Source organism: Bos grunniens, chromosome 27 (assembly GCF_055505025.1).
Source record: "Bos grunniens cultivar Pamir isolate PY7600 chromosome 27, Bosgru_T2T1.0, whole genome shotgun sequence".
Taxonomy (NCBI): Eukaryota; Metazoa; Chordata; class Mammalia; order Artiodactyla; family Bovidae; genus Bos; species Bos grunniens.
Genome location: NC_141191.1, coordinates 24,796,567 through 24,823,389, shown reverse-complemented (window position 1 = coordinate 24,823,389; position 26,823 = coordinate 24,796,567). Strand labels below are relative to the sequence as shown.

The following is a 26,823-nucleotide window of genomic DNA, read 5'->3' as shown; positions in this document are numbered from 1 at the left end:
GGCACATAAACTGCTTCTAGTTGTCTGGTACCTGGACCTGGAGTATGTTGCCCACCAGGGTTCTGGGCCTCCTTAATCACCAGAAATCGATCTGAGGCCAGAGAAGAAACTGGGGCAAGGCTTCACTGGGGCCCTTGCTCCAGCAACAGGGGCAATAACAAACAAGGTTCCTTTGCTCACTGGCTCCCTGAGGCAGGGTAAGCTGGTTCCTTTTATGGGGTGAGGATAGGGGTATATCCAGGGGTCAGGCAGGAGGGGTGGCTTAGGTGGTTTGCCCACCCCCAATGGTGGTGTGTGCAGGGGGCATGTGCAGTACCCAGCTTTTGCTCTCAGCTCTTCACAAGTGATAGTTGGGGTAATTTGGTCTTTCTGCATCTCTGTCCAGAATTTGCCTCAACTGCACATACATACACTTATTCTTCATCTTTTACTGTTTCTCTGTATTTTTGTAGTTTGAGGAGAGGTGTGTCCAGGTGCAGGCATAACAGTACTGTAGCCGAGGGTCCTGGACCCAGACCTGTCTCACTTAGGGAAGAGGTAGAGGTTCAGAGTGTGAGAGCTCAGTAAAGGAGATGGTTAGTGGTGCGGGCTTCAGATTAGTTGGTTTGTACTTGAAAACACATTCCTATTTGAGTTGTTACTATTTCTAAGAACTGGCTAGTCCCAAGAGGGCAGTCCCTTCAGGGTCTGCAAGACCCCAGATATCAAAGTAACAGGACAGTTCAGTCGCTCAGTCGTGTCCAACTCTTTGCGACCCCATGAACTGCAGCACACCAGGCCTCCCTGTCCATCACCAACTCCTGGAGTTCACCCAAACCCATGTCCATTAAGATGGTGATGCCATCCAACCATCTCATCCTCTGTTGTCCCCTTCTCCTCCTGTCCTCAATCCTTCCCAGCATCAGGGTCTTTTCCAGTGAGTCAGCTCTTCGCATCAGGTGGCCAAAGTATTGGAGTTTCAGCATCAGTCCTTCCAATGAACACCCAGGACTGATCTCCTTTAGGATGGACTGGTTGGATCTCCTCGCAGTCCAAGGGACTCTCAAGAGTCTTCTCTAATACCACAGTTCAAAAGCATCAATTCTTGGGCGCTCAGCTTTCTTTATAGTTCAACTCTCACATCCATACATGACCACTGGAAAAACCATAGCCTTGACTAGACCTTTGTTGACAAAGTGATGTCTCTGCTTTTTTATATGCTGTCTAGGTTGGTCATAAGTTTCCTTCCAAGGAGTAACCGTCTTTTAATTTCATGGCTGCAATCACCATCTGCGGTGATTTTGGAGCCCAGAAAAATAAAGTCAGCCACCGTTTCCACTGTTTCCCTATCTATCTGCTATGAAGTGATGGGACCAGATGCCATGGTCTTAGTTTTCTGAATGTTGAGCTTTAAGCCAACTTTTTCCACTCTTCTTTCACTTTCATCAAGAGGCTCTTTAGTTCTTCACTTTCTGCCATAAGGGTTGTGTCATCTGCATATCTGAGGTTCTTGATACTTCTCCCAGCAATCTTGATTCCAGCTTATGCTTCCTCCAGCCCAGCGTTTCTCATGATGTACTCTGCATAGAATTTAAATAAGCAGGGTGACAATATACAGCCTTCACATACTCCTTTTCCTATTTGGAACCAGTCTGTTGTTCCATGTCCAGTTCTGACTGTTGCTTCCTGACCTGTATACAGGAGAGGAGGACCATCAGAATTTTTTCTCTGCAGAGGCTGGTTCCTTCTGTATACGTGTGTAGGTTGTGTGGTTACAGAATGAAAAGGGGATATCTCTGCTGATAAGGTAGATTCAGGGCAGTTTAGCTGTTCAAAGATTTTTAGCACTGATTGTTTCTGCTCAGATGCCCCACCTCATGTCTCGGGATTTACCTTCTTTCTCAGTAGTAACATTAAAGTATCATATATTTTTCTAACATTTGATATTTAAATGGTGTTGTAAATGAGGAGCTTTTAGTGTGTGTTTGCTGCAGCTATAGGAGATGAGAGCCACTTCAAAATGGCCCTCACGATTTTCTGATTTGTTTTCTCAGTTTGTTCTTAACTGGGCATTCAAAGACTGTCAGTTTGCCCCTTGCACTATTTGTGGTTTCTAGGCTAGTTAGAGAAAGCCAACTGACTCAGCATCTTTATAATGGTGATTGTTGCCACAGTCACCAAGTACGTTAGCCAGTTGGCCTCCGTCTGCGCATCCCTCATCCCATGCTACCAGTGGGGATAATTTGAGTACCATGAGGCCACCACATGCTGCAGAGCTACCATTGGTCCATTACCCCAGCAAAGAGTTTATTTCTCAGATATCCCATATAAACTCAGTCTTAGAGTCTTATTTGGATATGATTCTACAGCCCTGAACAGTGGAAAACCCAGTTTCCTAAAGCTACTCCGAAAGCCTTTCACTCTTTCTAGTCAATGTCCCAGCTGGAAAAAGATGGAACATTCACAGTGAGTAACTAAGGAAGTTTAATAAATGAATGTTGTACTAAAGTGTGGGCAGAGTGTACAGAAACCATCAAAGGATACTGCAGAACCCTGAAACCAGCAAAAGTGGGTAGCCTCCTAAAATCTCTAATTAAAATGGCAAGCAGGAAAGCAGTGTTCTAGACCCACGGTGGGTACTTGCATCGTAAGGATCGTCTCACACAATCTGGTCTCTCCATCCGATTAATGCAGCTGTCTGACAGTGACCCTGAAGCAGGGGCATCTGTAAAATAAAAATGATCTCAATTTCTTTCTCTCCTTTCATTTTCTGCCAGAACTCATCAGCTTTACAGAAGCCCCAAAGGTAACAGCAGGAAGATACAATTCACATAGGTCAGCTTCCAGTGATCCAGGAGGAGAAAGTCTAGAGGGTGGATTTGGTGGGGCAGACACAAAATAGGCAGCCCAGGTACCAGCCCAAAGGAGAGAAGTTAGAGCTAGTCCTGACATCCTAATGTTTCTTCTAAGCCCTTAATGGGTTCCTTCCTCTTTGTGTAGCTGCAGTCGTGTTAAACGTTAGTTATTGACTCGGTTCTTGTCAAGCTAAGAAAGTGAGTCTTCACTAATCCCTAAGCGTCTTCCAAGTCAGAGGGCAGATGACCATTTTCCTCTTTCTTATTTTTCTGTATAAGATACTAATGATCTGCATGTCTAAAACAATACTAACATGCACGAGGCATTCCTAACTTAACATGAATTCTTCACAAGTGAAAGTGTTGGTCCCTCGTAATCCTCACTTTCTCAGGATTATGTAGCCAGTGGAGATACTTTAGAATATGGAGGTGTTGTTAGTCGCTTAGTCGTGTCTGACTCTTTGCGATCCCATGACTGTAGCCCTTCAGGCTCCTCTGTCCGTGAAATTCTCCAGGCAAGAATACTGGAGTGGGTTGCCATTTCCTTCTCCAGGGGATCTTCTCCACAAAGAAATGGAACAGAGGTCTTCTGCATTGCAGGTGGATTCTTTACCTTCTGAGCCACCAGAGAAGCCCAACATAAATGCTTCATTTTGACCTAAGAATATGAAGGTGAAAAAGGAAAAATGTAATCAGGTTGAAAGGTTAAAGTGGCATTTTTATGCCCAGAAAGTAAATTCATATTCTGAGATCAAATGCAGGTTTTATGTCTTCTTAGCTTTATTGACTAGGTAATTAAAAAAACTTTCCCTCAGTCTCAGTTTCTCCATAATGAAAATGGGGGCCATAATATCTAACATGAACAAAAACTGTTATTATTAGAGATAAATAGATAATGTTCCTGGCACAGTTTCTGGCACACATAAGGCACTGAGTAATTGGAAAGGATTTATTATTTTATTTGTTGGCAGCATCAGACATAGAAATAAAAGAAGAGAAAATACTGATTTAGGTGTCTAAAAGACAAATGAAAATCCTTGAAGAAATTTAGAAATTCTCAAAATATCTTCTTAGAATAATTCTTAGAATCCTAACAAAACAGACCGATTCATATACCTGCATTCTGATTGGAAATATGTAGCCACCAGCCATGTGTGTGTACTGAGAGACAGCTCTTTTCTTTTTTTAATTAGAAGCATCTCCCCATCCAGACAGATTTTCCAGCTATAAAGGAATTAAAATTACCTCTGTGAGCCAAACAGTTGAGAAATGTGTGTGGTCCAACATTTTGGCTACTTGGGGTCTTAACAAAGTGAATTGGAAAAAAAAAAAAATAATAATGGAAACTAAGATACAGGCTGGACTGCATTTGTTACAAAGCAGGAACACCGTTAGATTAAAGCCATTTACATTTTGAATTTCAGCAGTCCCTAAAATCAGCTTATATGCAAAGCTCCTTATACTAAAATGAGCTTAATTTCTGGTTGTAAACAGTTCTGCTGAACATAAAATTTCAGGCTTCTTGTGGATCCCTTGGATTAGCTTAGGAAAATCTTTAGTTACATTAAAACCTTATATGATGAATTTATTCCTTCAAACATATACCAACAGTTTTCTAGTGCATTTTCTCCTACTGGTATGATTTTCCAACAGCATTCTAGAATGTTAAGGTAAGGCACTAGTTATTTAATGGGCAACACACATTCCTTCTGCTCTGGTATATATTTTCACTATTTGAAATGAGCACATTTACAGTATTTCTCTATTATTTTTATTTAGACTCATAATGCAGAACATTATGAGTCTAAATAAATTCTCCTTCATGAATTGTAGGATATACTAATATTTCCAAAAATATATAGGAAAAGTCACTTAATAGTTTGGGTTTTCCATTATCCATTTGTATCACTTTTCAGGCATTCATCCCTTCCCCATGCAGTCTGTGTAACTCTGTGGAAGCTGAACTTGTCCTCAGATCTTTCTTCCAATGTAGTCAGCACATATATCCCTTCAAGGTGTTGATGGTTTTTTGTTTGGAGATGGATTCATGATTCCATTAATGTCAATGAGATACAAGTATATATTCTCACAACAGGCATCTTGGGAACAAGCATTTTTCAGCAGGTGGTGTTTGGAGAGAATCATTTCCTTAGCCGGAATTAAATGAGGATGTCTGTTGCTTTGGAAGCTGCTGGCAACCATTCTATGACAAGAGGGTTTTCAGTCTTAGCATGAAGCAGATATAGAAGACAGAGAAGCTGAATGCATTGCAGTCTCTGAAGATATTCAGACTTGACTGAAGCCTTCCTAGCTTGGACATATTCTGGTTTTAGGTGTATGTTCCACAGATTGCCACCATTCTGTAGCTCATGTAAGCATACAGTTTATTACTTAGGTCTGTTGCTTGCAATGGAGAAATGTCTAACATAAATATTTATCCATTTTAATACATTTTTACTTTGCCTATTCAACCAACATTTTCACGCAGCCACAATGTGCCATTATAAAGGCTCCAAGCATACTGCCTGTCTTCTATGGGTACATGTAATTCAAAGCAATTACTTTCCACTTTCAAAGTTCCCATAGAAAATTGTGACTTGATTTAGATATGAGTGCATTTTTAGTTCCAAAAGGCTAACATCCATTAAAATGATGTTTTTGCTACCCTTTTTACTCAGAATTGGCAACTCCTTAAGCAAAAAAATATTTGATTCATAGATATATAATTTTATATATACTATATACACACATAACACATAAATAGTAATATTATGTAAAAGAGAATAATGTATACATACTTGGGAAACTATATTTATTTTCATTGTTCACGAGAGGAAACGTCAATCAGTGTGACAAACTTCCTGGTCTTATTTTAAGAAATTGCCGTAGCCATCGCTGCTTTAGCAAGTCTTCCCTGGTGGCTCAGAGGGTAAAAGCATCTGTCTACAATGCAGGAGACCCGGGTTCGATCCCTGGGTAGGGAAGATCCCCTGGAGAAGGAAATGGCAACCCGCTATAGTCCATGGGGTCACAGAGAGTCAGGCACGACTGAGCGACTTCACTTCATCCCTGCTTCCAGCAACCACCAGCCCAAGTCAGTCTGCAGCCATCAACAATCGAAGCCAGACCCTCTGTCAGCAAGATGATGACTTGCTGAAGACTCAGATGATGGTTAGTATTTTTTAGCAGTAATGCATTTTAAAATGAAGGTATGTACATTGTTCTTTTAGGCATAGTGTTATTTTACACTTAATAGACTTCAGAATAGTGTATAGTGTAAGCATAATTTTTATATATACTGGGAAACCAAGGAAAAATGTATACTTAATTTTATATTGTGATATTCTTGCTTTATTGTGGTAGTCTGGAACCAAAACCCATAATATCTCCAAGGTATGCCTCCAAGGTACGTTTCTTCTCACAGCTAAGACCTAAGAATCTTTGAAAAGTGAGTGCATCCTGAAATATTTATTAAAAAAGCGCTGTTAAATTCCCAGTTGAAAGTTTTTGGAGTACAAACACAAAAATAAAATGAAACTCAAAAACCTGCCAGTAAGCCTTGAAATATATAGCAGTTTCTGATATTTGAGATAATGGTACTTTAAAGGAGTTAACATGCAAATCAGACTACAGAATGTACATAATTGTTTTCCTATTACTTTCATTTAAAATATCTTTAAAAACAGCCTGTCAGAGTATTGGATATGTTTTTCTCATTACTTTTTTTTTTTTTTTTAAGAGTAGATAGTACTTTATTGATTAAAAGGTTGAAGCCAGGGAGGGTTTTGAGTTGAGAAGGAACATCCTCAAAGCCTTGGTTTAAAAAGATTGATCTGCCTGTGGTGAGGAGGGTGAGTGCAGGGGGATCTGACCCCTTTTCACAGCCTTTCTTTTTCCAACTGTTTCCCTCTGACTCTGCCTCATCTTCACAGGCTTCCCACCCCACCACAGCATCTCTCCTTTCCATGAATCTCTCCACCCTCTTCCTTCAGTTTCCTTCTCTGCACCCCCTTTCCACCCTCCCTCCTTTCAAACCCTGGCTCATTACCTTTGAAATCTCATTACCTTTTAAATAGTTTCTTTCCAACCACAAGCCCAATGAGCAGATTGTTAACAAAAGATTAAGATGAGGCTACCCAGAGTTTGGTATGAAAGTTTCTTTAATTAGTCAGACAGGACAGAGCTGTCACTGTATCCTTCCCACTACTGTTTTCTTAGTTGATAGACATAAAGGCTTTCTGTATCCTCAGGTTCTGCTTCTGTAGGTTCAGCCAACTGTGGATCGAAATTCCAGAAATTTCCAAAAGGCAAATTTGAATTTGCATTGTAACAACTTTTTTACATTGTATTTATATTACAATGACTTTTTAAGTAGCATTTACATTTTATTAGGTATTACTGGTAATTTAGAGATGATTTAAAGTACACTGGAGGATGGGTGTAGAGTATATGTAAATCCTGTGCCACTTTAGGACTTCCCTTGTGACTCGGTATATTCCCCTGGAATACAGGAGATGCCAGTTCGATCCCGGGGTTGGGAAAATCCTTTGGAGAAAGGAATGGCAATCCACGCCAGTATTCTTGCCTGAGAAATCCCATGGACAGAGAAGCCTGGCAGGCTACTGTTCATGGGGTCACAAAAGAGACATGGCTTAGTAACAAAACAACAACAAAAAAATGCCATTTTATACAAGGTTCTTATACATTCTCGGATTTTGGTCCTTGGATAGCTAGGGATTAGCTGTACACATTGCTAGAATACAACTTGAAACTTTAATTATTAGAATAATTGTCAAATGTGGATGATAGGGTTATATTAATGATGTTTGTTATTATTTAACAGAAACACAACCACCACCTTAGATACGTATTATAAATTCCTCTACTCCCTTAGGGAAAAAACAGTCGAAATCTACATGTGGTCTATGTAGTGGCCTGTTTTAGAACTTACAGCTCACAAATACCTTTTTCTCTGAATGGACTGTTAAGAATCTGAAAAGAAAGTTTTGACTTTTCCAATTTTAGATTTTTTTCTTTTTTGTATATAGACAGATTTAAAAGCTAGTTTAGATATAGCCATGGAGAAGGAAATGGCAACCCACTCCAGTACTCTTGCCTGGAAAATCCCATGGACGGAGAAGCCTGGTAGGCTACAGTCCATAGGGTCGCAAAGAGTCGGACACGACTGAGTGACTTCACTTTCACTTTAGATATAGCCAACCAAGTGAAATATGAGACAATTTTTTTTTTTTTTATTTTATTTTTAAACTTTACATAATTGTATTAGTTTTGCCAAATATCAAAATGAATCCGCCACAGGTATACATGTGTTCCCCATCCCGAACCCTCCTCCCTCCTCCCTCCCCATACCATCCCTCTGGGCCGTCCCAGTGCACCAGCCCCAAGCATCCAGCATCATGCATCGAACCTGGACTGGCAACTCGTTTCCTACATGATATTTTACATGTTTCATTGCCATTCTCCCAGATCTTCCCACCCTCTCCCTCTCCCACATAGTCCATAAGACTGTTCTATACATCAGTGTCTCTTTTGCTGTCTCGTACACCGGGTTATTGTTACCATCTTTCTAAATTCCATATATGTGCGTTAGTATACTGTATTTATGTTTTTCCTTCTGGCTTACTTCACTCTGTATAATAGGCTCCAGTTTCATCCACCTCATTAGAACTGATTCAAATGTATTCTTTTTAATGGCTGAGTAATACTCCATTGTGTATATGTACCACAGCTTTCTTATCCATTCATCTGCTGATGGACATCTAGGTTGCTTCCATGTCTTGGCTATTATAAACAGTGCTGCGATGAACATTGGGGTACACGTGTCTCTTTCCCTTCTGGTTTCCTCAGTGTGTATGCGGAGCTCATCAAATGAGACAATTTTTTAACTCACTGTTCGGACTGAAGAGTTGGCGACTTATGTGGTAAGTGTAAGATGACAGAATGCTTGACAGTATACCCTTGTAGACAAAGAATGTTCTTCAGCTTTACGGTTAAGCTCTGACAGTCACATAAACATCAGCATTCTCACCCCGGGCAGGAGCAATGCTGTAGATGCTACAAGCGACTCTCTGGGCTGTGCACGCGGGAGCCAGGATAGTGAATAGGGTCGCTGTGGTCGCATGACTGCAGTTAAGAAACTGGTTTGTGAGTAAACGTGTAACTTTTAGGGGTCCCCCAAACTGACCCTTCAAAGGGGAGAATTTTATCTAATGATAATTCAGACTTATTAAAGACATATGACTGCCAGTGTGAAAATCTGTGACAGCATCAGAGAAGTTCTCATTTCTTTTCAGGACTTCAGAGCAAACAAACCCAAGGGAATCCTGATCTGAGAAAATGGAGTCCATATATTTTTCTTTGAGCTGAAGGTAATTTGATGTAATCATTTCTGTGTTATATTCCCAGTTTAACAAACTGTTCTCTATTCCAAAATACAAAATCATTTAACAGTTCCTTGGGACAGGTGTAAAACTTCTAGACTTGTGTCCAAGGATGGAGACGGTCTTTATACAAGAGAATTTATATAGCATGAGTCGGTTTGAACCCTCAGCCACATAGATGTTTAAGTGAAAACAACACTCAGGTAAGTTGGGAGTGGTGACAAATACATAAACTGAGCTTTTCAATGCGCATGTCAGAGTTTGGGTGGGGTAGGAGGATATCTGTAGAGACAACATTAGAATAAATATAGAGTAACTTAGACAACATTTTAAAAACTCATGAATCTTAGCCTACAAAACATATAAACTGTTGTTCTCTCTAAGTGCTTAATTTGCTTGCCTTAACCATTTATTGGGGCAGGAGAAAGCTTCAGGGACATAAATGTTATGGATAACTGCCCAAAAGTTGGTATTAATGAGCCATGCCATTTACAACACGGAGGAAACCTACCTCTCCCTCCCCTTTCTTTATTGAGGTATAACTGACAAAAAGGTATATATTTAAGGTATACAAGTGTCAGATTTTGATTTATGTCTATACCTTGTGGAATAATTACCAGTTAGGCAAACTAACATACATCACCTCACATAGTTAACATTTTCTGTGTGTATGCTAAGAGTACCTGAAATCTTCTTTAGGAAACTTTGGATGTCTAACATAGTACACAGGCACAGGCGCCGTGCTGGGCAGTAGCTCTGCAGCACTTACTGCAAAGTGCAACTGCTCACATTGCCCAGCAGCAGCCCCTCTCACCCGCCTTCTACATTGGTCTGTCCGGGTTCAGCTGAGAGAGGGAGGCAGTTCTCACGGTGCCTCTCACTTCATTTAGCATAATGCCCTCCAGGTTCATCCACATTGTCACAAATGGCAGGACATTCTTCTTCTTAAAGACTGAACAATATCCTGATTAATAGAGATAATCACACTTTATCATCTAGAGATGAATGGATATTTTGGGGGTGGTAAAATTTCCATTGATTCTTATTTCTTTTATTTCCTTAGGAAAGCAAATGTAAGCATTGTGTAATTACTCGCTGAAGCATCTGTATGGTTCCTGTAGAAAAGAACATCCATATAATCCTGGTGTTGGAGTCAAATTATTTGCTTATTCTCATTCTTTGTGTGACAAGTGAGTGATTTCTTTTCCCCCGAAACCTGGACATTCAAGCTAAAATCTGATGATTATTTAAATTTTGTGTTTATCAAGCTTCCTCCAATGGCCACTTCAGTGGGAGAAGAGTGTGGGGGTGTTGTCTTGTTACCTTCAGACGAACCGAAGTGCAGGTTCTTCACATGGCCTGGTTTCCCATTGGGATGAACGGGGGCTCTTTGTTACTACTGGAAGGGCTCAGAGTTCCAGCTCCCCCTTCAACTTCAGCTGGGACCTGGCTGGAAGCAGGAGAAGATCTCGTCACCGGGCTTCATCGGGGCCCCCGCTGCCAGTTCCTTGGAGGAAATGGACTCGTTATCACTGAGTAGTGCTAAGGGCCTTGACTGCATTGTTCTTGTTCTCACACACCCTCGGTGAGGAAGTGGAGGTACCTTGTTGCAGAGAAGTGGCGATCCAGACTCTGTCCTGGTCTCCACTGCAGCATGGCACGAGATCTGTCAGGGATGGAAAGCTCAGTTCTCCAGTCAGCCTCTTCTGATACCAAGCTGTGGAAGGAAAGTTAGAGTGTCTCACTGTTGCCCGCCAAGGGTGGAAGTCTTGCTTTTCCATGCAAAACTTTGCTAGAAAGGATGAGGTTGGGGCTTACTCTACAGGTTACTCTACACTGGTTATTGGGTGAAGGTTTTTCTCTTGTTACCTGGTCCTTCGGCTACAGAGAGGAGGCTGTACTAGGGTTCTTTTAGCAGCTTCTCCAGTATTCATTCTGAGATACATGAGACAAAAAGAAAACTTCAGAATTCACCAAGTCGTTCCACATAAACATAGGTATAAATATCTCCCAGTTTTGAACTTGTACTTGGTGGTTGAAATAGGTGAAAGTACATCTGTTCTTCTCCATACTCTTATAAAGTTCAATAAAATTCATATGATTCTTGTTTTGTAAATTGAGGTATAAGTGAAATATAACATTTCAGATGTATGATAAAATGGTTCAGTGTTTGTATATATTGTGAAATGATCACGATAAATTATCTTAAAAATCTTTTTAGAAAGCTATAATAAACTGAACAAAATGTTTATTGTAATATGCCTCACAGCAGATAATACTTAATGTGATATATGTCTGATATTTTACCCTGCTTTAATGCCAAATACTAAAGAAAATGATACAAACACAGATCCATTATTACTGCCAGCAAAAAAAAAAAAAAATTCACATCCCTTTGGTGAAATGCAATGATACAAACCATGAGGTTGGATAATGTGGATAACACTTTAAATGGAAAGGAAAATCAAGAATTAAAATAATTGTGATGGAGTCCTGTGGTATTCTTTTAAAACTCCTATTAAAATATTGGAGGATGATGGGGTACAAGTGGAGACGTGAATAGGTGCTTTAGGGTGACTACTGCAGTTTATCTGGACCTCGCCTGGTTTTAACACTGAACGTCTCTTAGTCCTGGACAAACAGGAAGCGTAGTCATCCTCACTGGACAACTGTGCTGATTTACAGGTACTGTGCAATTTTAATCTTATTAGTAAATGTAATTGTGGCTGTTTTACTACTAATGCATCCAAGGAATTATTAAATAACTGGGTGAAATTCACCACATTCTCTTACCTCATCCACCATTGTAGCTGGGAGCTTGTGACTTCTAGTAACTACTGAATTGGGTTTTCTACTCTTGTTCTTCACCTCCTTTAGCCCCTTTGTTTCCAAACAGCAGAGTTCTTAAGAATTGCATTAGAATCAAGCAATTGGAGAGAGATATTTATGATTAGAAAACTGTTGACTAGAACCAAAGTTTATTATATTATCTGTAGAATAATAGACATTTTAAAATGAATTAATGTAGTTTGCTATATTTGCTAAAGTTATATTGTATCAATTACTTACTGGAATCTTCATTTACAAGAAATAATAGTAATGTAGAATAATCTTGTATTTATAAACCAACCCTTTACTGTACAGAAGAAACTAACAACACTGTAAAGCCATTACAATAAAAATTAAATGAAATCATTAAAATTTATTGTTTTGTTATGTATACCCCCTTTAAGTAATCAATGTAATTTTTAGTGTGTTGTATAAATTGGCATGTTAGGAATATAGCACATTGAATTAAATCCTGTAAGACTAATTTTTAAATAAATCTTAATTTTTCTTTAGAGCAATAAACCTAAGTAGCTGTTCTTCAAAATGTTTGTTTTTACAATGGAACACTACTCAGCCATAGGGTTTCCCACGTGATTCTGCAGTAACGAGTCCTCCTGACAAAGCGGGAAACACAAGTTCAATCCCTGGGTCAGGAACATCCCCTGGAGGAGGAAAAGGCTACCCACTCCAGTATTCTTGCCTGGAAAATTCCATGGACAGAGGAGCCAGGTGGGTCCATGGGGTCGCAAAAGAGTCAGACATGACTTAACAACAATTAGCCATAAAAGGAACAAATCTGAACAAGTTGTTGTGAGGTAGGTGAGCCTAGAGCCTGCTATACAGAGTTAAGTCAGAAACAGCAAAATATCAGATGTTACTGATGCGCCTATTTTCAGGGCAGTAACAGAGACACAGACATTGAGAACAGGCTTGTGGACACAGTGAGGGAAGCAGAGGGTGGGACGAATTGCAAGAGCAGCATCGAAACATACACATTACCCTGTGTAACACATAGCCAGAGGGAATCTGCTGTGTGATGCAGCGGGCTCACCCGGGTGCTCTGTGACAACCTAGAGGGGCGGGAGAGAGGCTCCAGAGGCAGGGGACATACGTATACCTATGGTCGGTTCATGGTGACGTTTGGCAGAAACCAACACAACATTGTAAAGCATTTATCTTCCAATTAAAAATAAATTTTAAAAATGCTTTTAATGATATACGAGATTATGGACATTTTCCCTGAAGTGTAACACACCTTTACCATTCACATAAATCAATGAACATACCTACACTTACTTGTGCTTTTAACTCAGGTACATAGTGTATTATTTATAAAAAAATTTTTGTCCACATTTTAAGGTTTCAAGCAAATTTCCATTGAAAAAATATCTTCCAAATTACCAAGACTCCTGCTAAGGAGGGGATGTGCACAGTAGCAATTAGGACAGTTAATCAGTTGGATTTGTCATCTAAAGGGGAAAAATCATTAGCAAGACACTGGGTGGCTAGTGACAGCTTAAATACTTATAAATCACAAAATTGTCAGTTCTTTCATTTAAAATAGATAGGTTGAGCCTTTTTCAATTTAAGTTTTTGATTTATGTCACTTTGCAAAAACCTAAGCACTTAAGAATCTTGTCATGCAGAAAACCTTAAACTTTTTAATAAAAGTTAAACAAGCAAATTGTTCTAGAAAAAGTCAAATGACTCCTGTCTGCACACTACATTAGAGCCTCATCAGACCTTAGTAAACATTATATCGAGAGGTTCACATACTGGTGTCCAAAAATGCCCTTTAAAATATAATAATAAATGTTAGAAATACCACAGAATCAAAAGAGCGATTATCTCAAGTGGCTTAAATAAACAAAGCCATACCTGTGCTGAAACACACAAAAGCCAATTATGCTTGGAATTTGAGCATCAACACTACTCTCAAGTGACAGACTGCCAAAACTCACCTTTCGGTGGCCTCCACAAGTTCAGTATCTCGAAGGCCTCTAGGAAAGACACCATGTGTACTCTTTTTAACATTAACTTTGTGATCCTACGTCTCAGCCTCAGTCATCAAGTCTTTTTTTCATTCAGTTTTCACAGTTCTCTTCTGCATAATCATCATGTTAATCGTGTAGTTGATCAACTCAGGATACTCCAGTGCATACCAATTTCCCAAGCTTCCTACGGTAGATGTGGATTCCATTTACAAAACATGGTCTTTCCTTTATGATAAAACAACATGCAAGTCAATGCGACACAGGATACAAACTAGCATCTAGATGTTATTATCATAGGCATTGTAGCCTTGCCATCATTAATTACTGAATTCCTTAACTATGTGGTTAACTATGTTAATACAGACACAGTCTTACGTGACCAACTTTTTTTTTGGTGGCGGCACTGGGTCTTCTTGCAACCTGAGGGCTTCTTTAGTTGTGGCGTGCAGGCTCAGTTGCAGTATATGAGATCTTACTTCCCTGACCAGGGACCGAACCCAGGCCACTTGCGTTGGGAGCAAAGAGTCTTATTCACTGGATGACAGGGAAGTCCCTCTTGTATGATCAGTTTGATTTGCACAATTTATTTAAATGGGACTGAAACAGTCAACAATGAGTATATAATCACTACCATTGCAAATCTCAGGAATTTTTAATTACTCAAGTGACCTCACTGGGGTAGTTATTGATCACATAACTTGCAGGCAGTTTACTGTGGTTTTGAAAAAAGAGCTAAGGGACAGCAAAGCTTTGGTCACTCACTTACCTAATAACCTACTGAACATATTATGGTACTTTTAGATCTGGAATATACCTGAGGTGATCATTGAATTCATCAAAATTCCATGTGAAGGGGAAGTAGTGGAAGCTTTTATTTGAGAATGTAACTCTGACTTGGTGTGCAGATGAGTATGGAAACCAACGAGGTATGGGAACAAAAGTTCTGAGAAAGATTTTGGAGAGAGTGAGGAGACTGTCAAGACACTTAGATGTGATTCGAGCAACCTGGAGCAGAAAGAAAGCACTGACTCCAGTGTTATGTTTTAACTAGGATCTTTATGAGAGAATTTGAGAGAGATGAAAGTTAAAAAGTTAAAAATTTTTCTCCATAATCTTTGGAAAACCTTAAAAAACCCTATGTTGAAAGCACAAGGCACCCATTTGTCTTTAACAGTGGAAACAGTGTCAGATTTTATTTTTCTGGGCTCCAAAATCACTACAGATGGTGACTGCAGCCATGAAATTAAAAGACGCTTACTCCTTGGAAGGAAGTTATGACCAACCTAGATAGCATATTGAAAAGCAGAGACATTACTTTGCCAACAAAGATTCGTCTAGTCAAGGCTATGGTTTTTCCTGTGGTCATGTATGGATGTGAGAGTTGGACTGTGAAGAAGGCTGAGCGCCGAAGAAATGATGCTTTTGAACTGTGGTGTTGGAGAAGACTCTTATGAGTCCCTTGGACTCTAAGGACATCCAACCAGTCCATTCTGAAGGAGATCAGCCCTGGGATTTCTTTGGAAGGAATGATGCTAAAGCTGAAATTCCAGTACTTTGGCCACCTCATGTGAAGAGTTGACTCATTGGAAAAGACTCTGATGCTGGGAGGGATTGGGGGCAGGAGGAGAAGGGGACGACAGAGGATGAGATGGCTGGATGGCATCACTGACTCGATGGCCGTGAGTCTCAGTGAACTCCGGGAATTGGTGATGGACAGGCCTGGTGTGCTGCGATTCATGGGGTCGCAAAGAGTCAGACACGACTGAGTGACTGACCTGATCTGATCTGATTTAATACAATTGAAGATCATGGGTACTTGGCACGTTATTGGATGCCAAATACCAATAATAAAGCAGACAACTCAAAGGCAGTAAGAACATCCTGTATTTGAAGTGTAGAAAATTCATGAGAAAAAAGAAAACAAGCATGGAAATGTATTGGGAATAACAGAGGACATTTATTGTAAGTGAACAACGGGAGAAATTTTTCATAAACTGGACACTCTTGTGGAATCTTCCCAAAATAACAAAGATTAATCTGTATTCTTTTTACCAACACAAATCCCACCCAACAAAAGATAACCACTAATCCAACTTCTGAAAAAAATAGATCAATTTTATTTTTTTCCTATACATACAAATGCTGATGTGTAAGATTTGGAATCATTCAGTACATGTTTGTTTTAGTCTGTTGAGCTGCTGTACCAAAACCATAAACTGGAAAATGTGTAAACAGCAAACGTTTATCCTGAAGACTGGGAAGTTCAAGATCTTGGTGCTGGAAGATGTGGTGTCTGGTGAGGAGAGCCCGCTTCATAGCTGGCTGTATTCGCTGTAACCACAGAAGGGTCTACGGGGCAAGGGAGCTTTGTCACGTCTCTCTCTGAAGTGCCCTGATTCCTTTCATGAGGGCTCAACCTTTAAGACCTCGTTACCTTTCAAATGCCTCATCTCCTAACACCATCGCATTAGACACTAGGTTTTCAACACAGATATTGTGGAGGGGGACATAGTCAGTCCATTGTAATGTTCATTTGGGTGTGGTTTCTTTTGCTTCTTTGGCACACGTGAAATTTTCCCATATGATTCATGTAAGTATAGTTTATTCTCACTGCTGCATGCATACAGAATTTTCAGAAGATAGTGGGTTAATTTTTAAAAATAGATATTGTGTAGAAAAGGGAACCCTCCCACCCTGTTGGTGGGAATGTAAATTGGTTACAACCACTACAGAGAATGTTATGAAAATTCCTTGAAAAACTAAAAATCAGAACTACTATATGATCCAGCAATCCCATTCCTAGACATATATCCAGAGAAAACCATAATTCAAAAGCATACAATGCACCCCGATGTTCATTACATCACTATTTGAAATGACCAAGACATGGAAGCAACCTAAAGGTCCACTGACATAGGAATGGATAAAGAAGATGTGGTACATATATACAGTGGAATACTACCCTAAAAAAGAATGAAATAATGCCATCTGTAGCATCATGGATGGACTTAGACATTGTCATACTGAGTGAAGTCAGAGAAAGACAAATATCATATGATAACACTCATAAGTGGAATAAAAAAAATGATACACGAACTTACTAACAAATCAGACACAAATTCACAGGTAGTAAGAAAAAAAATGGTTACCAAAGGGAAAATAATGCAGAGGTGGGGAGAGGGATAAATCAGGGGCTTGGGATTAGCATCATGCTCTACATATGCAAGACTACTGTATGGTATAGAGGGCATTATCCAGTGTTCTGTAATACCCTATATGGAAAAGAATCTGGAAAAGAATGAATATATGTGTGTATGCATATATATATGCATATATATATATATATAACCACTTTGCTATACACCTCAAACTAATACAACCTTGTAAATCAACTATACTCCAATAAAAAATTTTTAAATGTATAAAATCGTTTAAAAATACATGTTTTCATTTTTATTTATTAGAAAAACTATAGCTAGCAAACAAAGCCATGATTCAGATTCATGTGTGCTTAGGATAAGGCTGGAAAATGTGTATGTATAGAAATTAAAAGTACATTTAATGAAAAACATGAATTCATTATTGTGAGTTGTACATAGCAATAACAAAAATTATGCATCATATTCTGTTGACAACATGATGTTAAACATTGATTAGGGAATAAGGCTATGTCTTATGCTTTTTAGAAAGAATGAAGTTTTATAGTTAATTGAATCAGTGGAGGATTATTTTCGAGTAAGATAACAGGTGATCAGTTAAAGTCATATATTCAATTAACTGGTTATCAGTTTCTCTGCTGAATCTCCTGAGATCGAGTCAAAGTGATCATTACCAGGAATCCAGTGGTTCCACCAGTTGTTTCTTTACCAAGTTTTCCTAATTGTTCTCTATGGATCTGAGAAAAGGAAATTACAATATCTCTTTACAGGAAAAAAGGACACAGCCAGTGAAGTTGAAAGATCTTGCCAAAATTAATCACTAAGTGGCTGAAAAACATGTTTGAATGGTTTCTAAGGGATATAGGCCAAAGAGAGCTAAATATAAATCCTGATCTGACTGAGTTTATCAATTCAGATGTACTCAATCAGAATTTTTAACTATATTAGTCTAAGTATTTGAAACCATATTACATGCAGAAAGACTAAGATTAATTGAAAGATCACAGTGCAGACTCTCAGGAATGTGAGGCAAGGCTATGACAGTCTCTTCTACCTTCAGCTACTCTCTGTTTGCAAAGAAGCTCCTGGCTTGCTGCTGGGTCTCTGATCATGGTATACCAAGTCACTTGGCAATGGCAGCTTAGCAAGTAATCCAGTATTGTTTTCTTTCTTTTTTTGATCATCAAATCATGACGACTGGTGTGCACAGCATTCCTTTATTGCTGGAAACGCTATGTACAAGATCAGGCCTGAGCAGATTGGAAAGACTCAATTTGCAGGGGGGGAAAAAAAAAAAAGCATGTGTATTCCATTCCACTGCTTCTCTGTCCCTCCTCCAACCTTGTACCTGTGGAATCCTGATCAGTTTTTAAATGACAGAAGTTCTCTGAAGGACTCACAGAGGCCTGGTTTGCATGGCATGCAGCCTCACCAGCTGGAGGTAGCGCGGCTGCATTGTCTTTCCACGTAGGAGGGGTGTGGTCAGGCAGAAGGGAAATCCTTCCAGTTGGCTGTGATGTGAGCAGTAAATCTAACTGTTCACTCTATTTGAAAAGCTTTAGTTCTACACTAATTCCTCAACAATGCCTATTGGATGGGCTGGCTCATCAAGAACTTAGAGAGGAGGAAACTGGAAGGTGGCTGACAGGGAAGTCTGGAGTGGTAGGAATTAATGTGGACATTACTATCAAAATAGGAACAAAGTGCAAAGATGTTTGCATCCTATTTAAATTCCCTAAAGAATTATCTGTGACAAAGAAGGACCTTAATAATCAAATAGACAAGAACTGTTGTGGTTTTTTTGTGTGTGCTTATTAAGTACACTTGTTTTCAGATTTCTGGTTCTTGCTCAGGGGGGCCAATAACATGGACTTTTCCTCATCAGAACTGATGCGCTTTGTGCCCAAATGACCAAAAACAGGCTAATGCTGAGCCAGTTTGGTACCATTTTTCGGTGGACTAACCAGCTATGCAACTGAAAATTGATACCCAAAGTGACTTCCACCATGAAAGAAGAGAGCGGTTTGTTCTTCCAGAGGCAGAGTTACTCTGGGTGCAGACTGGCCAGTCCTTGCACAGTACTTTTTGCCAGCACCACCGTTCATATGCTCACAGAATGTCTTTTCCTTGCTATGTCACCACTAACATCATTTCCAATTAAATTTTCCACGAATGAAGGGTTCCAGAGATCATACCACAGAATCCAGTGAAAGAATTCAGTCAAAATCCGCTGACCTGATAAAAGGGCAGAAATGGCCAACTGATGATTCAACTGTAATGCCACCTTGGAAGAGAGAAAACCCAGAAAATTTGAGATCCTGTCCTGTAGCCTGTAGCATAAGCCTTAAAATGGAAGATGGTATATTGTACTGTTTCCCCCAAAATCATTATATCAATAGGAGGAGAGAGGAGTTCCTTCTCACTATATGTTTAATAATCCATTCACAATATTTTTCTTTTGATCCAAAGAAACTTGGATTCAGTTGAGTTGGCAGTCCTCGTACCCGAGAGAGACACCTATGCCAAGAGCCGTGGTTCCGTTGAACTAGAAGATGAGACTGCCAGTTGGCCGTTCTGAGCTCATTCTCTACTGAACCGACAAGCAAATGAAGGGACTAATTTGTAAACTGTGGTGGTTTATACTGATTACAGAGAGAAAATTGGGTTATTACTACACAAAGTAGAGAAAAAGAACTATGCTTGGACTTGCGGGCTTTTTAAGGAATTTCTTTGTATTCTCATGTAGAGTAAACTGGAGAAGGCAATGGCACCCCACTCCAGTACTCTTGCCTGGAAAATCCCATTGGTGGAGGAGCCTGGTGGGCTGCAGTCCATGGGGTCAGGAAGAGTCGGACACGACTGAGTGACTTCACTTTGACGCATTGGAGAAGGAAATGGCAACCCACTCCAGTGTTCTTGCCTGGAGAACCCCAGGGATGGGGGAGCTTGGTGGGCTGCTGTCTATGGGGTCACACAGAGTCGGACACAACTGAAGTGACTTAGCTGTAGCCATAGAGTAAATAATGTCCATGGGAAACGAGGACACTGAACAAGGTCTGGACTGACATGGATTCTGTGGAAGTAAATCTTCGTGTTGCCCCACCAAGTTTGAGAACCCCAACCCTCAAAGGCCCTGGGTAAGGCAAAGGGAGTAAGGACTTAGAGGAGAACAGAACTATGGCTGCTGACTTGAGCTGACTGGCTACAGACATAGGGGCTGCAATATGTCTTGTACTGGATATCTCAGTTTCCTCCATTTTTTAAACCTTACACAGTTGATGTTATAATTTGGGACCCATGGAAGTTATGGTTAAGTTGACAGCATCTTGTGATGATTTGGTGGTAGGTGGGATTTTGTGATTTGCTCTCTGTTGGTCAAGAATGGATGCTGAGTTGCAAAACATATGAAGGGTGTTGGCTAAACTCCATTTGCCACTTCCTGCCTGCCCACACACCTATTTTCTGCTATTCTTTTGTTTGTTCTGTGCTCTACAGAACACAGAACAGGAGAGGACCCCTGAATCCAGACTGCATTGTCTGGGGGTTCCTGCCTTCTGCCTGCAGTCTGGATTCAGCCAGTGGCAGGCAGCAGCAGTTGATTTTCCAATAGGAGGAAAGCGTGTTAAGGGGAGTTCTCTACCTCCTTCCTCAGTTCCTGTAGGGACTGCCTGTCTCTGAAATTCTCTGCTGAGCTGTGGTGCTCACCCTCAGAAACACTCTTCCTTTGCCACAGAAGCCTGGTGGTCACAGCTTCCTGCAATTGCTCATCCTTGGTTCTGCAAAATCTCTGCTTGGTTACTTGAAGCCTTCCCAGAACTTTCATTACATTCTCTTACTGATTCTAATTGAGTGTACCTTTTCTTTCCCGCTGAGATTCAAACTAATGTACAAAATGTGTAAGGAGGGAATCCCTGTCAACAGAGTGACTTTAACCACCTTTAAACTCCCTCCCCCGTATGTTTATTTACCTTGTTTTTAGACAGGTACTTTGTCAGAGATCTAGATGTAATGAATGGAACACAAGATGCTCTTTCTGATTTGTGCCTCTGGAGAAGTATTCATTTTACCTGCCAATTCCCAGTCTCCTAAGTTCCTTTTTTTTTTTTTTTAACAGTATAATTTATTTATTTAATTTTATTTGTAAACTTTGCAATATTGTATTAGTTTTGCCAAATATCGAAATGAATCCGCCACAGGTATACCTGTGTTCCCCATCCTGAACCCTCCTCCCTCCTCCCTCCCCATACCCTCCCTCTGGGTCATCCCAGTGCACCAGCCCCAAGCATCCAGTATCCTGTATTGAACCTGGACTGGTGACTCGTTTCATACATGATATTATACATGTTTTAATGCCATTCTCCCAAATCTCCCCACCCTCTCCCTCTCCCACAGAGTCCATAAGACTGATATATTCAAGAGAAAAACAAAACAAAAACCAAACACTTCTTGAGATTATACAAGAACAGACTTTACAGTAATACTTGGCTGTTCTAATCCTAAACTTTTTGGTCTCCATGAAACTGTTTAACTTAAATCTGCACTAGAATGTAAGTTATTGTCCCTGTTTCCTCTGTGCCTTACTACCCTTATAATTACATGAGAAAAGTAACAGATCCTAATGCAGAAACATGTTGTGAGCAGTAAATGCGATGCTGCATGCAAAACATTCAGGGCAGCTTGGTTCTTAATAAATGACCATTAAATAGGAGCTGCTGTTCTTTCATGTGTTCATCTGTGCTCTGCAGCCAAGAGTGCATTTTTCCCGCTTTGTTCCCCAGCCAGCCAGCCCTCAAACACCTAGGAAAAGATTTTATGTAAGTTCGGAAGCAAAAGCAGCAGTGAATTCTCCAGGGTGACTTTTCAGCTGCTAGCTTATAAAGTGCTCTTCTCTTATTAATCCCTGGGTCGGGATGATCCCCTAGAGAAGTAAGTGGCAACCCATTTCAGTATTCCTGCCTGGAAAATACTGTGGACAGAGGAGCCTGGCAGGCTATAGTCCATAGGGTCACAAAGAGTCAGACATAACTTAGCAACTGAATCACTAAAACAAACAAACAAACAAAAAAACCCAAGCAAAAGCCCCTAATTACAGTCTTATTGCAATGGAGAGTATGAATTGCAATATAACCATCTAACATTCTCTTAGTTTATGATTATCTCACATTTCCCTTTACCTTTCCTCAGTGTTTCCTCAATTAGAGTCTCTCATGAGTAAACAATTTTCCTTCTTGTTTACTTCCCAAGATAACATTATCATTCAAATTAAAACTTATAGCAACATATTTCCTTGAAATTTCAGTAACAGTATTAAATATTTCTGAGAGGAGAAACTATTTCAAACATCTTATTTTACCCATATTGATATTTTTTCCTGATTTTCTTTTTTTTTTAAAGAGAAAATTTATCAGGGAAATTCATTATGGCAAAAAGAAAAATTATTTAAAATTTGGCATTGTGTATCAATGCATTTGAATGTTTTGTGCTGTCTACAAACTGTTGACTCCTGAGATGAGAGATATTTGAAACAAGGGACTCATGTCAAGTAACCATAGGAAAGTTGATTGCTCTGAAAGACTTCAATAAAACATGGTAATTAAAATCTCCACTCAAGGCTCCTCAGCAGTTTGGCAGTTGACAAAAGCACTTCAAAACAGTTTGAAGAGATTATATTTTTCATTTTAGGGAGCAACTGAAAAGTCAGTAATTCCTCAATCATTTGAGATAGAAATATAATCTAAATTGGCCTGTAGGAGAGTTGATAAAATAATCTGAGATATCAGTATTATAACTCTCTTTACTCAAGTAGCCTGAGAAAGTCTGGCCTGTACTGACATAGTCAGAAAGAGGCCTAATCAAAAGGAGACTGGTTTTGCTTCTATCACATGACTTAAGTGTATGGGCAGAAGTGTATAGAAACAACTTTCAAACCAGAATAAAATTATATGAACATTATTACTACTTAAAAAATTAATACATTAAAACAAAGATAAAATAACACCATAGTAAACCAACATTGTTGGAAAGTTCAGTCAAAGATGTTGCTTAACCAAAGTTTAACTTAATACTGTAACAAACAGGAAAAAAAGGCTTACATTTGACTTTTTTCATATTTTGCATATTCTACATATCATTGCAAATAGTTGTTTTGCAGTGACTTCAGCTCATGGGGTTGCAAAGAGTCGGACACAACTGAGCGACTGAACTGAACAACTCACCATGTAAAATGATAGATGTCATGTTCTTTCAGGATTGCACATGTGGCTAAGATATTACAGCACTAGTTGGATGTCCTATTGTATAATGATATTGGATCACTTGAGACGAACATGCTCAATATTTTCCAGTTTCCTTAATTTTAACTACCAATGGTGAGAAAAATCTTTGAGCCATTAAGATAAAACTCAGTAGAGAAAATTAGCTGAACTCTTCCGTAAGAAACAGTAGACAGGGAGTTAACTAAATTTGCTGTTAGTATTTTGAATGACTAAAAACATAATGAGACAATGTGCTCTTTCTTGTTTTCTTGGAATCTGGGTAGAAGGCAAAATGGATGAGATGATCTTAAAAGCCGCCAGAACACCTAGGCAAGAAACACTTAAGAGGAGGAGTCAATTACAAGACCCCTATGCTCAGTAACCATCTCCAGGGTACATAACAGAAATAATTTATTAGAAGGCTGAAGAAATTAGTAAGAAGGATCTCTTTGCAAAGAGTTTTCAGGGCACTATTCATCGATCTATTTTCCAAAATGGCAACCTCAGTAACACACATACACTTGGTTTTATTTTCTAATTCTCCCTGAACCTTTGTCCCTGTTTCCTGGAATCACCACCACTGATTATTCTCATAAGGGGAAATACTATGTCTTGCTAGTTAAGTTTTCTCTTAAGTGTTTTAAAAATTCTGTCATTGCCTTTACATAAATCTTACAAACTCCTCAGATTTATGCCCACATATTTATATTTGAGGCTTATGTTATTAAATTGTACGAAAGTTTTGCTAAGTTGCAATTTTTATTTTAAAACATTCCAAACATGCACAAAAGACAGGAAAACATAATCAAATTCTATATGCCCACTGCACATATGCAAAAATTACAAATATGCTTTCCCTTTGTTTTAAAGAAAATTCCAGATATTATGCCATCTCTAAAGATATGAACATTTTCATGCATAACTAAAATGCTACTATCACAGCAAAGAAAATTAAGAGAACCTACAGTAAGTGATATTTAGCACCTAAATGTTCATCTGCAGAGAAATGGATAAAGATGTGTACATACACAATGGCGTATTATTAAGCCACAAAAAGAACCAAATAATGTCATTTGCAACAACAGGGATTTATTAAGATTATCACATTAATCTTATATTATCATATTAAGTGAAGTCAGAGAAAAATATATGCTATCACTTATGTGGAATCTAATTTAAAATGATACTAAGTGAACTTATTTACAGAAAAGACTCACAGATTTCAAAAACAAAGTTAGAATTACCAAAGGGGAAGTGTGGATGGGGAGATAATTTAGGAGCTTGGGATTAATACACACACTGGCATCTGGTCGGTCCCATCACTTCATGGGAAATAGATGGGGAAACAGTGGAAACAGTGTCAGATTTTATTTTATTTTTTGGCTTCAAAATCACTGCAGATGGTGACTGCAGCCATGAAATTAAAAGACACTTACTCCTTGGAAGGAAAGTTATGACCAACCTAGATAGCATATTAAAAAGAAGAGACATTACTTTGTCAACAAAAGTCCGTCTAGTCAAGGCTCTGGTTTTTCCAGTGTCATGTATGGATGTGAGAGTTGGACTATAAAGAAAGCTGAGCATTGAAGAATTGATGCTTTTGAACTGTGGTGTTGGAGAAGACTCTTGAGAGTCCCTTGGACTGCAAGGAGATCCAACCAGTCCATCCTAAAGGAGATCAGTCCTGGGTGTTCATTGGAAGGACTGATGCTAAAGCTGAAACTCCAATACTTTGGCCACCTGATGTGAAGAACTGACTCATTGGAAAAGACCCTGATGCTGGGAAAGATTGAAGGCAGGAGGAGGGGACGAAAGAGGATGAGATGGCTGGATGGCATCACCAACTCGATGGACATGAGTTTGAGTAAACTCCAGGAGTTGGTGATGGGCAGGGAGGCCTGGCGTGCTGCAATTCATGGGGTTGCAAAGAGTTGGACACGACTGACCGACTGAACTGAACTGAACCATACATAAAATAGGTAACTAACGAGGACCTACTGTATGGCACAGGGAACTCTACTCAATGTTTTGTAATAACCTACATAGAAAAAGAATCTGAAAAAAAATGAATATATGTATAACTGAATCATTGTGTTGTACACCTGAAACTAACACAAAATTGTAAATCAACTGTATTCAAATAAAATTAATAAAGAAAGAAAAATGTCATGTTATCATTTGTGAATCAAAATCCAGATAAGATCTACCCTTTATGTTAGGAAATTCAGTCCTCTTATCCTCTTCTATTTTAAAAAACTAGTGCTCCCACCTCTGTTTTTCTAAATTATGTTTTTTCCTTGGTGGAGAAACCCTGCCAATTGACCTGTAGAATATCCTGCAGTCTGAATCTGTTTGCCCCCTAATGGTGCCACTTTTTCCATTTCCTTTTAGAAGTTTTTTGTCCTGCAAATTAGTTCCAGAAGTTTTATTAGATCCAGTTTGAATACTTTTTTTTGCAGGAACACAATAGGAAGAGCTGCTGTTTATCTCCTGATATTCAGAAAGTCCTCCCTCCATTAGCTCATAAGAGCCTTTCTTTGCAAGTCCATGTTCAAAAACCATTTGGTAGCTTGAAATTAACCATGATATAAGTATTTACACAAAAATCAGCAAATCCTACAAATCAGAGCTTTTGTTTTTAGAGGGCCGGTTTATCACTGCATCATTATTTCATGGGTTAAAAATCAAGGTTTTATAATTCTGCCTTCAATTCCACATTCATAAACCAAAATTATTCTGTGAAGAGCATTTTCTCAATGAGGGATATCTGGCAACCCTGAAAAATAATGCTTCATTATAGGTCCCCTTCATTATGGGCTTCCCTTGTGGCTCAGCTGGTAAAGAATCTACCTGCAATGCGGGAGGCCTGGGTTCGATCCTGGGGTTGGGAAGATTCCCTGGAGAAGGGAAAGGCTACCCCCTCCAGTATTCTGGCCTGGACAATTCCATGGACTATTCAGTCCATGGGGTCGCAATGAGTCGGACATGACTGAGTGACTTTCACTTTCACTATAGGTCCCTCAGAGTAGATACTTCATTGCCTTTCAGAGCTAAAACTCATTTGAAAAGACTTTGTTCATTTATCTGTACCTCTGCCTGATCCTCAACTTTGAAAATCTGTCTCTCCATCTTTCAGGGTTAAGGTAACATACTCAATTATTATAATAATTAATATGTATGGACTCATTCATACCATCAGAGGAAAATTAAACCATGCTTTCCTCTTTATCTCTGCACTGTTCTTGCCTTCTGTTGGACTAAGTTTTCTTTGTTAAATTTCTTATTTCTGTTGTTATTATAATTCTTATTAGTAGTAATATTACTTTTATGGTCAAAAGTCATAAAAAAGAAGA

General features: G+C 39.2%; 1 protein-coding gene and 1 long non-coding RNA gene across 10 annotated transcripts in view; one reads left to right on the top strand and one right to left on the bottom strand.

The window, feature by feature from the left end:
- The window catches only part of LOC147343655 (uncharacterized), a 181,514-nt gene extending 169,078 nt beyond the window's left edge, over positions 1–12,436 (top strand). For 3 of the 8 annotated variants that reach the window (XR_015156331.1, XM_086380725.1, XM_086380723.1), the window contains 3 exons: positions 5,789–6,005; positions 9,149–9,223; positions 10,299–12,436. The gene's annotated coding sequence lies outside the window, so the exon portion shown is untranslated. Of the gene's footprint in view, positions 1–5,788; positions 6,006–8,702; positions 8,777–9,148; positions 9,224–10,298 lie in introns of all 8 variants that reach the window. The other 5 variants (XR_015156332.1, XM_086380727.1, XM_086380726.1 and 2 more) reach the window with 2 other exon arrangements.
- Positions 10,257–14,242, bottom strand: LOC147343654 (uncharacterized). Of its 2 annotated transcripts, none has more exons than XR_015156334.1 (5): positions 14,026–14,242; positions 12,029–12,138; positions 11,105–11,170; positions 10,839–10,952; positions 10,257–10,742 (listed from the first exon to the last, which is right to left on the bottom strand). It is a non-coding gene; the product is annotated as an uncharacterized LOC147343654 (long non-coding RNA). The 2 variants fall into 2 exon arrangements; XR_015156333.1 differs by having other exon boundaries at positions 10,478–10,685.
- Between the last annotated feature and the right edge of the window lie 12,581 nt (positions 14,243–26,823).